This window comes from Strongylocentrotus purpuratus, unplaced genomic scaffold (genome assembly GCF_000002235.5).
Source record: "Strongylocentrotus purpuratus isolate Spur 01 unplaced genomic scaffold, Spur_5.0 spur5_scaffold_2, whole genome shotgun sequence".
Taxonomy (NCBI): domain Eukaryota; kingdom Metazoa; phylum Echinodermata; class Echinoidea; order Camarodonta; family Strongylocentrotidae; genus Strongylocentrotus; species Strongylocentrotus purpuratus.
The window spans coordinates 38,061,779-38,077,387 of record NW_022145605.1 but is presented as its reverse complement, the minus strand read 5'-3'; positions in this window follow the sequence as shown (position 1 = coordinate 38,077,387).

Sequence of the window (15,609 nt, the reverse complement as noted above, 5' to 3'; positions counted from 1 at the left end):
GATGTTTGCGGAGCGTATGGGCAGGGCATCGCCACTGGTTGGGAACCACTGGGCTGGCCCAAAAGAGAATATAGGACATCCAGTTGCTAGATGTCCTTACACGGCTGACAGATACCGGTTGGCTTGTGGGTGGCCACCACCTTTATCCCTGCTGCTTCTGCAAAGTTTCTCTGCCAGCTTATCCACTCCTTGAGCATCTTCCTCCACCTAAATCAAAATCATGTCTGTTTTTTACAATTATGGAAGATTTTCGCCAAATACCCATGATGATGCATTCTGGTATCAAATATATAATTTTGCAACTCACACATGCTTCAAGTTGTGGTAAATGCAGCAAGGGTGGATGGTTGTGTTTGTATTGTGCTTGTATTGGCACAATCAGAGCTGGTATAAAGAAATCCATTTCATTCTGCTCTGTTAAATCCATAATATTCCATTTGCTTTCCAGTTTTGGCAAATACGAGTATTGCTGTTTGGGTGGGGCAGATTGGCTACCTGTACAGCAAGTTTGAAACTCCTTCCGCCCTTATCACCTCCTAACTTGTTTAATTCTGTTCTTAGGTGAAATCTGGACGCTGATGATAAGCTGAATTTTTCCATGAATTTACTTTTCGTCAAAATTCAATCACAGTCATAATCCAATAGATTCTTATTTCCAACTCCATACCTTACAAATGTATTTGTCAGTTTCTTACCCGAGTTCTCCACCAGATGTGGCACCTTCCACATGTTGACCGGGATCCACTCATCATTATCCTACTCATCTCAGAACTAGGTTTCTCCACCAATCTTGGCTTTTGGGGAAAAGCCATCACTGACGATGCCGTTTCTTTTGCTCCAAAACAAAATGGAACAAGGCAAAAAATAAAATTCTGGCTTCCTGCGTATGTCGAAAATAACTAGCACGATACTGTGCAGCTTCATCTTCTTCAACAATAGACTGTTGTTGTCGCTGGAAATTATACAAAACTATCGGTGGGATGAAATCCGGCATAGCACTGAAATTCTGTAGAAGTAACAGCAGTTTTATAAACTGCAACTTTCATGGATTCATGTTTACATTTAATCTGATGGTTTTAATAGGAATATACAGAACTTACACCGACCATGAAGCCAAGTCTGAACATGGGTACTAGAGAATATTATGTCTCCCTCCTCAAAAGGCACCTTCTGATAACAGGGCAAACTTTTTCATTTGTAAATCAAAACAAATATGGAAGTAAATATCCTAGTATGTAATACATGTATTTGACTTTTTTCTCTCTTTTTGTTTCAAAAGCACAGTTCACAGCCTAATACATATGAAAATCTTGAACACATTAAAAAAAAGGCCATAGCAACTCCCTAAAAAATACAAGTTACTCGAACATATCTCTGATATTACCTTTTAATAGGTGCATGCAGTGGATTTCACATTTATATCAAACAGAATATTGACTGTATTGCTCATTCATGGAACTCTCATTAAATACATTGCTTTCTATCAAGGAGATCATACATGTGTATTGGAACTGTTACAGTTATACATGTCGTTGAGTGAGAAAGAAAAGTTTGAGAAAGGGAGAGAGAGAGAGAGGGAAGCCGTTTTGATACACAGGAAAGGGAGTCACGTAGGCTAACTGATGATGTACCAGAGTGTTGAAACAGTCAAGCAAGTAAGGCTAAAACAGTGATGAATAATATTTTTAATCCCACCCATATTTGCTTTAAAAACAATTTAATTTGTGTTTTCATTTATTCTTGATCTTATATTCCACATGCATGTTAAAATTCCAAATCTTTTTGCTCTATGACTATCTACCTCAAAGCATTGCTTGCATTCCAGAAACACAAGTTGTTTGGAATACCATATGAAAATAGAAAATATGAACAAGTGTTATTATATCACTTTTTAGGACAAGCCAAAGCCAGAGTCACCTCTAAAGTCTGCAAGTGTAGCTTAGATAGGACCATGATCTGGTTAGGACCATCTAGTTAGGACCATCTGGTTGGGACAGGGCTTGGTTAGGACAGGACTATGTTTAAAGGAGGAACAGGATTAAGGACCAGGAACTACACTAAGTCATGTATTGGTTGTACAACATATGCTCGGGCGACAGTTGCTCTGCAGTCAATATCCTACTCTATCTAAGCCTTTATCTTCAAATCTGGACCAACCACCATCTCTAACCCCTACACTAACCATAAACCTAACCTAAAACCCAACTATAACCCTAACCCTAACCCTATGATTTTGATGACATAAACCCCTGATGTCACCAGAGCATATATGTTGAATCACCATTTACTGGCAGTGAAAGAGGGTATTACCAGTATTATTCAGGTTCACAAATTTTGTTAAGAATATCTATGTTATTCTGCATATATATGTGTCCATGCCAATCCCTCTAAAACCTTACCTCCGACAAGTGTCTTTCACAAATAATGTGATTTTCACTTTCAACTGATTCATAGTTTTTTCATCAGATATTTATGCCTGATTATATGGTACATGTTGATGAGACATTCAATTGTTTTTAATTGTTTGTGTCCCTGTAAATAATTCAGTGAAAAGAGTTTCTTTAATTATTTATGCTTCAAGATTTGTTTTGTATTAGATTCTATTCTGCCATTTTATTCATTGTAAAGAAAATATTTTAAATATTTTGATTGTTATCCTTCTTTTTGCAAATTGGATATAGAGAGACATCAAATCCATTCTTTTCATCTGTTCCAGAAAAGAAATTGCTTGGGCCTACTTATCCTACAACTATTTTATTTGTATAAAATTGATTTTGATTATAGATTTGATTTAATATGGGAAAGTGCCAATAATTTTGTGAATGTTGAAGTTTGTAATGAGAGTTTGAACAATATTTATTATTATAGAATGAATTATTTTGGGGTAGTGCATGCTGGGCTACCTACAATGTAATACTGTTTTCAACTCATCACTTTACTCAAGCGAATATATTCTAATGTTACAACAATTCTTTATATGTGTCATCTCAACATTTTAAATATGTGAAAATATCACATCTGTAGCATTTTGCTTACCCATATTGTTGCAATATTGTGACATTATTCATTGGTAATTCATTGCTCCCACATTTTAATTTGTTTTTCCACATGTGTTTTAACCCCCCAGTACTCCTAGTGCCATGTGCCACTTGCCCACCTATTTTGTGATTTCAGTCAAATTTCAGTCGGGAGTAATAAGAAATTACATATAAATATTACTTTTTTAAATATTTCAAGTCAGGCATGCTTTTAGCCTCCATATGTACATAGGTTGTAAATTTTAAAGTAGAGACATATATTTATGGATTTTGAATTAATATTTAAGTAAATGCGTTGCCTTAGGCTGAATTTCTGAAGTGTGTTTTATGCTTGATAGTTGAGAATTATTTATACTGTTTGAAAAAAAATGACATGTTGCTTTATACTTTCCAAAGAATCCAGTTGCAGTTGTGACAACATTTAAAAGTCTGTTTTCCATGAAATTTAGTTTTAAATTCATTGATCCGTCCAGCTATGCTATAAGGTATATAAGTATTCTTAGCATAATTGTGTTTTTAAATGAATTACAAGACATAACACCTTGACTTGCAGTGAGAATGATGATTTCAAATACATGTATATAGTAACTTTTAGTTTTTAATCAACTTTTCTGATAATTTTATCAGGGTTGTACATTTTCAATTGGGGTCAAAAGAAGAGTGTTTTTGCCGTATCTTGGTGCACAACTCATCATTCAGGAAGTGATGAATGTTAATTATTTATAGATTGAAAATTGTATTACAAGTCGTCTTTACCTTTGCAGTTTGCCAATGGAAAAAATATATATTTATTTAATGTACATTAGTATTGTATGCCAATGAGTGAACTTGAAAAAGCACACCAATTCATCCACTTAATGTGTCTCGTTTCTTTGAAAGTATTATATTGTTTGTGTTTTTGAAGGTTAATTTATCTTGCAAACTTTGACAATTGTCCATCTGAAATATTGGTGCTTGGCTACCACGTAAATGAGTATTAAATCGTTCATTATAACAGTTATTTCAAAGTTATGTTTTTTTCTTCTTCTTTCTTATTTTGCAGGAAGAGAGAGAGAGAGAGAGAGGGGGGGCAGGAGGGAGTGAGTGAGAGAGATAGAGAGAGAGAGAGAGAGAGAGAGAGAGAGAGAGAGAGAGAGAGCATTGAGCGCTTTGAGCATGTTTATGTAAAGGCGCTATATAAATATCAATATGTATGTATGTAGAGAGAGAGAGAGAGAGAAGATGGATGAACAGGGAGAGATGGAAAATTAGAAAGGGAAATAAAGAGACGGATTCCGGAGGGTGTTACTATTAGATGCTAACGAGAGAAGTTGTGGGAATCGATAATGGGATTGGAAATGCAGGTTTATAAGAAGGGAAAATGAAAGATTTTAAGAATGTGTAGAAGGCAAATGAGGTATGACGATGCATGGTGAGAATACTGAACAATAAAGAGGCAGCTGTAATTAGTGAATATGAAGAAAGTTGAGATAAAGAGACACAAAAGGGAGGGTTGTGTAGTTTAAACAATAGGACCATACATACGTTGTTTGCGATTAACCTTTGGGAAGTACATTTAGATTTATTTTCTATCTCCCCGAAGGTAATTTACTCCGGGAATTTACTCTATTGCGGGAGGGTCAATAAACCGGCTTTGCGCCATCTACGTGGAGTAGACGCATAGAAGTGTCACAGACGGGGAAACAAACTACGACCAGGGGGGTTGCTCTCACCATTATGATATTTTGATAATACTTTTTCCTTCAATAATGAAATACCCCCAAAATTATGTAGATTTGTGACCATGATTTGTACGTCCCTGTAGAGACCGATGCCAGTAAATGATGAGAGCAAACAGTGACATTAACGGCCTGTCATAGTTAAGTCCAACTTAAAGTCGAACTTAGTCTTTGTGAAACACTCCCCAGGGCCTATATAATATAGTTAGGATTGATCCGGATTGATGGTAAGTCCTTCGATCAATCGTAACCTTACAAAATCCTGGCTTCTGAAGTACAAAGTTAAAAGATAGATTTAAATTTCGAATCAATCGCAACTCGAGATAAGATGAGGCCATAGAGCTATATACTACTAATTTATATCTCTATGGATGAGGCACAGAACTAGACTAGTTTAAAGGCACTAAGGCGATATGAACAGGGTTTTCATCCCTTGTCCTGTCATCAAAATTCTTTTGAAAAGGATAAGGACTTTCAAAACAATTTTACCAAATTCGCTAGCCTTTTGCTACGGTCACAAAGGTTCAAATCTGAAAATCGTTCGTACTGCGTTCGTAGCAGTTTGTAATGGCATTTGTGACCGAGGCTTTAGGCAGCACCTCTTGAAATAATTACGCGAATATGACAATGACGCACTATGTAATCAGAACATGTAGGCAATACAAGGTTTTGAAACTTCCCTGGTAGGGATTTCTCGAAAGCCTTTGCGATCATGTTGTAGGAGTTTTATCTTCGATTATACATTGCCATGACAACTGTCCCGCTACCACCTCTTTATTCTATCTCTATACACCCCCTGAAACCAACAAAACAAACCCAATAAGATGACGGGACCCTGGAACTAGAACTTAAAGTCTACAAAAGAAATCTACGTTTGATTACAAACGAGGCACGGTCAAAGTTACTTGCAAAATATGGTATTTTAGATTTGCACAACGACAACTTGGATTGCTACGATCGACGTCCTTTTAATGCACACTACCTTGAATGGACGCCACACGGATCAGTCCACACAAATCTAAAAGTCCTACGAAGCTGCATCCAATCACAGCTATCCCTCGCAGCCAAAATAGGACAGACGAAAGGGCGGATCTCACCAATACAATTACACTATCTTTTCCTTTAAGAATCTCTCGACCTGAAATCAAAGTCTCCGATTTATTATTAACCCTCACTTTCATTGTCCTTCTCCCCGTGATACCGTTCTCGACAAAAAGTGCAAAGGCGAACAAGATAAGAGCTTCCGTGATCATTATCATCGATGATATCAATTTCGCCCAAGGACATTCGGATGTTCATCGTCGTCGACTACCGATTGTTCACCATGATTAGGCACAAATTGCGTAATGTGACACCCTCATGGTACCGCGTAGGCAAGGATTCTTTCCTCCAGCAGCGTCTCCAAGGAAATTATTGAGATGTCGTTATTTTCCTCGACAACCAGATAGTTCCCGCGGTCGCGCTTTAATGATGCTGATGAGTGAAAGTGCAATCAAAGAGCTCGATGAGGGCATTGGTCTAGTTTTTGTCCCAATTCATTCATTCATTCAGTTTCTTTATATCTCGCTCTCCCTCTCTCTCTTTCTCTCTCTTTCTCTCTCTCTCTTTCTCTCTCTCTCTCTCTCTCTCTCTCTCGGTTCCATGACACATGCTCCGCCGACGATTGCTCCGCCGACATTTACTCCGCAAAACGCGACAATTGCTCCGCGACATTTGCTCCGCGACATTTGCTCCGACGTCAAATGCTCCGCCGACAGGTGCTCCGCCGACAGTTGCTCCGCCGACAGTTGCTCCGCCGACAATTGCTCCGCCGACAGATGCTCCGCCGACAATTGCTCCTCCGACAATTGCTCCGCCGACAATTGCTCCGCCGTCAATTGCTCCGCAAAACGCGACAATTGCTCCGCCGACATTTGCTCCGCCTGAAGCGACACTTGCTCCGCCGACATTTGCTCTGCCGACATTTGCTCCGCTGACATTTGCTCCGCCGTCAATTGCTCCACCGACAATTGCTCCGCCTGAAGCGACAATTGCTCCGGTGACATTTGCTCCGCCGACAATTGCTCCGACGACATTTGCTCCGCATGAAGCGACACTTGCTCCGGTGACATTTGCTCCGACGACATTTGCTCCGCCGACAAAAAGTGTCCCATTAAATACAAATGCTACTAGTACTACGACAAATGCTTCGCCGACAATATTTTTTTTTCACGGGTTGTTTTTGTTTCTTTCTTTTTTTCTTCATTTTTTGAATGCATTTCATGACATTATGTAAATGAAATGAAATGAATGAATGTTGATAATGTGGGAGGAAAAAGCAGTTGCCTAAAAGTCATTTCGAATATACTGAAATAACTTTCCATCTATCACTGTACGTCCCACATAATGTACACTAAACACTCATTACATGTCATGGGAAGTTTTTTTTTTTTAAAGTAGAGCAGCAAGCCACATTCCCCAATACGCGCATACCTCCTAGTTAATTTCAAACAGCTCATCAATATGCAAGACCTGAAATTACCTCAATGAAAGAAGACTAATAACATGAGAGGAAAGAAAAGAGCAAAAAAGACAACCGTTTTTTGCTATTCCCCATTATGTTTGATTTAAAAAAATAAAAAATAAAATTATAGCTCCTTACGCAAGTTCTCCGGCGAAAGATAATTACTCCGCTCAAAATCTGCTTCATGTATTACTCATTAGCTGATCCAAAGCTCAAGGCTATCTCTCTCTCTCTCTCTCTCTCTCTTTCTCTCTCTCCCATGCTCCTCCTTTTCCTGTTTACACCGTTTTCTTGTCTTCTTTGCTCTTTTCTTTCCTCTCATGCTGTTAGTCTTCTTTCATTTCCATCACTTCTTCTCTGCTCCCCCTCTCGAGTTCTATTTCTCTCGTGAAATTGAAACGTAAAGTAATACAATCATGTAGTACATTCTTGTTTAGAATAATATTTCCAATAATATCCAGTCCATTTTCTAAAGGTTTCTTTCCTTTAGTTAAGTGTATGTAGCTTTAATATATATATGTTAGTGTGCAAAACACTCTGTTTCATTCGAGTACTTTGTTTTCACTAAATAATTTAAGGGACTCACGAAGCCACCGGAAGAAGAGCAATTGGCTTATCATGAAGAACTAACATCAAACTGCAACAAAATGATTTGTATAAATGTGAATAAGCAGAAAGGCTGCCATCTCATTTTCCCGTCTGAATGGGTTCTCTTCCTTACGTATATAAGTGCCCTTATTTTCTAAACTTTTTTTTTTATATTTGTGTGTTTATTAAATTTTCAATCATATAAAAATTACATATTTACAAGTCATTGGTAATAATTAGACAAAAAAAAACAAACCAATATGTATATAAGAACAACTAACAATAATGAAAGGACAAGAAAGTTATAAAAAAAAAACATTATAGTAAAAAAAAATACACTGTACACATATAAATCATAGTTTGAACTCCAGTGCGTAAAGGGGAGTGAGGGGGCACAGGAATAAAAGTTAAATCAACATGAGTATCATAAGTCAAATCGCCATTTCTTAAAATGCGAAACAAGCTTGTTCCTTTTTTTCGCTGAGAAATATTCAATATCTTTTTGTTTCTTTATAAAACTCTTAAAAAGATCAACACTTGGTAAATCCCCCTTACTTATTTTCTAAACTTCCATGATGACCTATTACATTGTATAATGCTTTACCTAGTAAGATGCATTGATCGAGGTAATTTCAGGTATTACATATTGATGAGCTACTTGAAATTACAACTAGGAGGTATGCGCGTATTGGGGAATGTGGCTTGCTGCTCTACTTTTTTTTAAAACTTCCCACGACATGTAATGAGTGTTTAGTATACATTATATGGGACGTACAGTGATAGATGGAAAGTTATTTCAGTATATTCGAAATGACTTTTAGGTAACTCCTTTTTCCTCCCACTTCATCAACATTCATTCATTTCATTTCATCTACATTATTTCAAGAAATGCATTCAGAAAATGAAGAAGAAAAAAAGAAACGAAAAAAATAGGTGTAAAGAAAATATTGTCGGCGAAGCATTTGTCGTAGTACTAGTAGCATTTGTAGTTTATGGGACACTTTTTGGGCGGAGCAAATGTCGTCGGAGCAAATGTCGGCGGAGCAATTGTCGCTTCAGGCGGAGCAATTGTCGGCGGAGCAATTGTCGGCGGAGCAATTGTCGGCGGAGCAAATGTCGGCGGAGCAATTGTCGCTTCAGGCGGAGCAAATGTCGGCGGAGCAAATGTCGGCGGAGCAATTGTCGCGTTTTGCGGAGCAATTGACGGCGGAGCAATTGTCGGCGGAGCAATTGTCGGCGGAGCAATTGTCGGCGGAGCATCTGTCGGCGGAGCAATTGTCGGCGGAGCAACTGTCGGCGGAGCAACTGTCGGCGGAGCAACTGTCGGCGGAGCATTTGACGTCGGAGCAAATGTCGCGGAGCAAATGTCGCGGAGCAATTGTCGCGTTTTGCGGAGTAAATGTCGGCGGAGCAATCGTCGGCGGAGCATGTGTCGGGTTACCTCTCTCTCTGTCTCTTGGTCTGTCTGTCTGTCTCCCCGCCCCCCGCCCGCCTCTTTTTCACCTCTCTCTCTCTTCCCTGCGTCAACTCAGTGAACTAGTTGTAGTTCTACAAACTTTTTAACATCCTGCTTTCTCTCTCTCTCTCTCTCTCTCTCTCTCCCTCTCTCTCTCCCATCTCTCTTCCCTTCATCAACTCAGTGAACTAGGTGTATTCCTGCAAATTTACTTGCTTCACCCTCTCGCCCCCACCCTCGCTTTCTGTCTCTCCGTCTCTCTCGATCACTTCCGGCCCACTCCTCCCCTCTTCCTTCCCTCTTTCTGTCTCTTACAAGTCTATCTGTATCCCTCCTAGCTCTCTCCCTATCCCTTTTTTCTTCCCACTCTCCTCCGTCGGCCTGTCTCTTTAGACCTCAATCTCCTTACATCGTGAGAGAGGTCGAAGCAACATTGAGAGGTGGCTTATATTTTGCCCCCACCCCCCCCCCCCCTTCCACTACTGACCACCGCCTCCATCAAATCCAAATGTTACCAATAAGTTAACCACGTGGCCATCACCTGCTGTAAGGGCATCATCATTTTGATAACCAGCGTTATCTTTCCCAAACCACCACTACCGATCATGAATGACCCCCTCCCCCTCCCCCCCCCCCCCCGCCTTTAGCACACCTACCAACACTATGCATGACCATTATAATTATTATTTAATTGTTTCATATTTTCATGCTGTTCCGCGACGAAACACTATTATCATGATCGAGTACCAGTGCAACAACCTCAACCCAGAGCCATCCAAAATCTAAGCCCCACCACCGCCATCGCTACCATCACATCTCCTCACCACTATACACGCTCACTCCACCAAGACATCACCGCTAGCTTCCGTCACGCTCATCATATTGCATATGGACATGATGCTATCCACAATTTATCGCTAAAGAGCAGATCCGGTATCCTCTTCTTTCTAGAACTCCTCCTTCATGCTGACAAACAGGTGCAGTCTCAAATTTCATTTTAATGGATGATCATTTTGATGGAGGACTCTTCCTTTTAATAACTTTTTCTCCGACCAAACTCACTGAAGGAAATAAAAATGTTGCTCGATCTCTAACCCAGATTCTCATCATGCCATTGTAAAGATGGTGAATAAACTGGGGGCATATTACGAGGAAAGAAGGAAACCCGGTACAGCGGCGACAAAATTTTGGAAACTGCAGCTGCTGTAGGCTGTCCAGACAATGCCTAATTGAAGGCAGAGCAAACACGATATCATTTTACATTGGTCTCTTCGCCATTCAAAAAAAATCTAGATTGCTCATCCTTCTGTTTCTATACGACCCGACTTCTAAGAATTATCATTAGTTTGAGAAAGATGATGCTCAGTTTGCCAAACCAACACTGCCCTAAAATTCCGATTCGACGCTACGGTTGAGTAGCACACAACATCCTTTTGTTGTTTCTCTCCGAGGCTGTGTGCAGAGTCCTAGCTATCGGGGGCACGGGACATGTCCCCCTATTGAATAAAATAATAAAAAAAACATTAATTACTCATGATGAAAGAGAAGACAGAGCGAGAGAGAGGGAGGAAAAGGGGAGGGGGGGGGGGGTGAAATGACAAAACCCCTTCCCCACACCCTACTAATTTGGGTGGTCTTGTTCACATTTAATTCACCCGAGCAAGAGTGATCCTCCCTCCACATCCTGCACGTGGTGCGTCCTAGTTCTACGCACTATACGCATTATACGAATTATCGATGTTTTAATGTTTTATCCTAACTTTATCAAAATTACAATTAATAAATGACACATATTTGTAAAGCTTAGATCCTCCTCTTTCATTTGATATAACTCATAATGATGCATATATCATGCATGAGAGATTAAAATCAATTTGAAGACAGGGAACCAAAAAGTCATATGGCGGACGATATCTGAATTTCAAAGAGAAAATCACATTTCTAGAAAGTTTAGTTTCTGCCCTTTCATGACACCTCAATCAGGAAAATTGAGCAAGGAATAACAAATGTCTGTTTGTTTTAATTAATGCTTGCATTTCCATAATTTTATTAAACGAATTCGTTTTCACTGGCAGCCTGCCGTAGCAACAAGTAGAATTGACAAAAGACTTAACTCCGTTTCGTTTACAATCAGCCATGCATGACATCTTTCGTCTATGGCTGATAGTCAACGATGATGCTCATTTATGATTGAGGTGTCATGAAAGGGCAGAAACTGAACTTTCTCGAAATGTGATTTTTTTCTTTTCTGTGAAATTCAGATACCGTCCGCCAAATGACCTTTTGGTTCCCTCTCTTCAAATCGATTTTAATCACTCATGCGTGACATAATACCATTATGAGTTGCATCAAATGAAAGAGGAGGATCTAAGCCTTACAAATAAATTTCATTAGTTAATTGTAATTGTGATTAAGTTGCGATTAAAACATCGATAATTCTCGGTTTCGTTTTTTCTGGGACGCACTGTATATGTATTTCTTTGAAACAGCAGGCCTAATGTGAACAGACACTTGTTTCGGAAACGCTTTATATTTGGTACTTCTTGTACTGTTCCCATAGTTCCAGTAAGACCAAACTTTAATCACACGACACTGCAATTATTTGAACATGTCGGCTTTATTCTCGCATTCAAACTGCATGATTGTGCCGTTATGCAACTCAATGTAATCGCGATAAGTTAGGTCATACGGAAAATGCTTTCCGCGCCGAGCCAATTTTTATGAATGTCGAGTCAATTTTATGAATTTCCCGAAGGACACCATTCATCTCTTAGTCCGTGTAACACAGTCTTGTGTACACATCGTTAACGAGTTTTATACTCAACTGATTTTATCAGACACTTTTCATCTTCAGACGAGCAATGTTTACACATCGGGTCCTTTCACTAGTCCCCGCTTACTTGTTGCTAAGCATCTATAGGCTAGTCATCATAGATGAGCGATAATTCAACTTTGATAAGGAACACTGCACGGCGGACCTAAGCGATTTATAAGAGGGCATTATTATTATGTTTATCATCATCATCATCAAATTAGAACGCCGAAAGACGTATCATATATCTTTTCGTAGATATAATTATATTTTCACTGACAAGGGAGAGAGAAACTCTATGAGGCTTCACTAATTTGGAGAATTAAACCATTGTCAGGTTCCTCAAATATCTTTATTAGATTTTAGATTTTTTTTTCTCAAAAAATGGCTTCTTTCACAGTAATAGTGCGGAGATTGATGAAAGCGAATGCAACATTGACAGAGATTAAAGTAATGTACTGTTCATGAATTTAAAACATGGAATATTAAGGAAAAAATTGTATTGTTTAGAGTCAAGAGTGTCGTTTTATCAGATTTAGTCGGTAAACCATTTAATTGTATTATGCCACAATGTTGATAAATGGTTAATTATCCGTTCCCCTAATTGGGTTATCTAATTTCAACAGAAATCATATTGCGTATACTGGGGGGGGGGGGGGGATAAGGGGTAGTTTAAAAGATGTGATTGAAATATTGATCTAAACACTCAGGTGAATTCAATATAACAAGTTTGCATATGGACGATACTTCACAACCTCTACGATGTTTTAGGGAATGGAACAGCGCCATCTGGAGGGTTGTGCCAATTCTTGGGAGAAAATAAAAAGTATCACGCTATACCTACCCCCTTCAAACATCTCGTGGTACGACATCATTGTAAAGGGGCAGGTTCCCACCCCAAATAATAAACTCTGCATGGGATGGTCGCGTTTGTCCCCACCCCTTTTGTTTAACACCCCCCCCCCTTCTCTCTCTTCCTCAATCCTGAAGATGGATCGACGACCTTTGGTCATATAGGTACATTCTAAAATCCTCATTCGTCATTACAAAATTCCGATTATTAAAATCCTCACACAAGACATGTACAGGTATTCGGGTTTATCATTATCATCATTGTTGGATTTGTTTTCTTGTTGTTATTATGATAATGATGCTTATCATTATTACTATTATTATTATTATTATTATCAATATCATTATCATTATTAATATTATCATTTTCATATCAACATTTTCATTATGGTTGTTGTGTTTCTTGTTATTATTATCATCATCGTCATTATTGATATTTTAATCATTATTATTTATTATTATCATTATCTTTGTGTGTGTGCATGCGTATTTGTGTGTGTGTGTGTGTGTGAGAGAGAGAGAGAGAGAGAGAGAGAGAGAGATAGAGAGAGAGAGAGAGAGAGAGAGAGGAAAGAGAAAGAGAGGGAATGACAGCTAAGTATAATCTGTCTGCTTCAAGTTGCTTTGATCAAAACTTCGCCTTTGCTGCATTTGAAATAACACCCCTCTAAGAGGCTCTATTCATTGCAATGACAAGTGTTAATAATACGATTTGAAGTGGAATTCACCAGGTCGAGAAGTCGTGTCGCAATTTCATGCTAGTTTTCCCCATTTTGATATTTCGCTCCTTCGTGATGTATACTGATAAGATTGACGTGGATTTAAAGGTAATATCTAACATTTTGACGCGGTCATGAAGTGACGCGGTTATGAGGGCATGTGCCCCCTCCCCTCCCCTCCCCCTCCATTGAATGGCAACGAGTGGGGGTGGGGAGGCAATGAGAGATAGAAGAAAGGGGAAAGAAGACCTGAAAAGTAATCATAAGATCCCACCAACACCCTCCGTTTCCTCCACCTTGTTAAGAAGAGTGGCTCAATGAAGCCAGCGCCCTTCGATGGATGGATGGACACATGCTAAAGGCCACTGATCACGAAAGTAGTTATTTTTTATCCTGTTTATCCAGCTGTCTTACAGGGACAAAATCAACCTTGTTATTAGAATCTTTAAAGACAAAAAAAAACGTTGATATTTAGATGTAAAACCGTCCCTATAGGAATAAGAAAAGGCCTAGTTCATTCCCCAATTTTAATACAAAATCCCTAAAATAGGTCAAAAATAAAGACGAAAGGTTAAAGAAATTCCATTCGATTGTCTCCGCTTACATAATCCTGATTTCTATGACATTATCTGTGATGACTTTTCAGCATTGGTAAAGTAATATATCTCCTTTAAAATAAACGATTGGGTATTCGATATCTTTCAATAGCGATCAATGAAAATCGCGGTGATAATCTGAAATTATAATTCGTGGAATGCAATCACAATAAAGTGACTTGGGAGGTAACTTAAGAGTCTTCTGTCAAGAGAAAACATGAGTTTTTGAGCTGTCGAAGTATAATCGGCCGGCTCCTCGAAGGTCGGATAAAATTCGTGTTTTATGTATTCATGTGACTTTCGATGGGAAAGCATGGAGAAGGTACTAGTCTGGGTGAAACAGACTCATGTTCATGAAAAAAAGGGCTGAAATCTCTGATTTAAATAATGTGCTATGTGAACAGTGTATTCACCATTTTATTTTTTGGAGGAACATTTAGGATATAAAATCTGTAGGTTCATACTCTTTATATTCAGAGAAATGGGGTGGCATTTAGTTTTAAAGTAACAAGTTGAATTAGAATTAAATATGTCGATACACTTCTTATTTGAACTAACGATTATCGGTTTGTATCAATTTTATGTATACACGTACTAACTAAGTGATTTAAAAGCTGAAGAAAAACACACACAAATCAACGAAAGTCCTTTCAGAGTAAAAATCAACTGTGAAAACAAAGTTCTCTATATAGGGCATGATGTTGTTGTCTGTTACAAACGGTTTATGAACGTTTTTACCTACCGACTTTATCAAATTGTAAGATTTAGAAATAAAATGTTTAAACTCAGAATGGCGTCGTACCAATGAATAGGTTAAATGATGTCAAGTCAGATTAAAACTAGATTAAATAAAACAAAATACATGTTTTACAGGGTGTGATAATGCAGGCTAGACGATGTAACCCGACTAATGTTCGCTGAGATTTGTAGCTGTGATCAGATGGCTAACTACTTGGCTGAGGTTTGCTAACACATACATCGAAAACCAAGCTATTTGTATCCATTTCCCAAGTACCGCTTCAAATAGTCACGACGATAACATAAGTGTATCCAACGAATCGCATTTTATGCAAGTAATGTAAATTCCTAAGGGCGCTTTGGATATAATTCGGTATCTTACAGCCCTAGATTTCGAGGAATCAGTGACTAGATTCAGCTTTTCGTCGTTTATAGAATTGCTAGTCAATTTGGAGATAAACGGAGTTAATTCGAAATTGATATCTTATTATTGGCTCGAACAGCAAAATTGAAAAAAAACTGAGAGAAATTTGTTGGAAACTACATTCAACACTGTGCACTTAATGCCAAACGACTTATTCAGTATGAA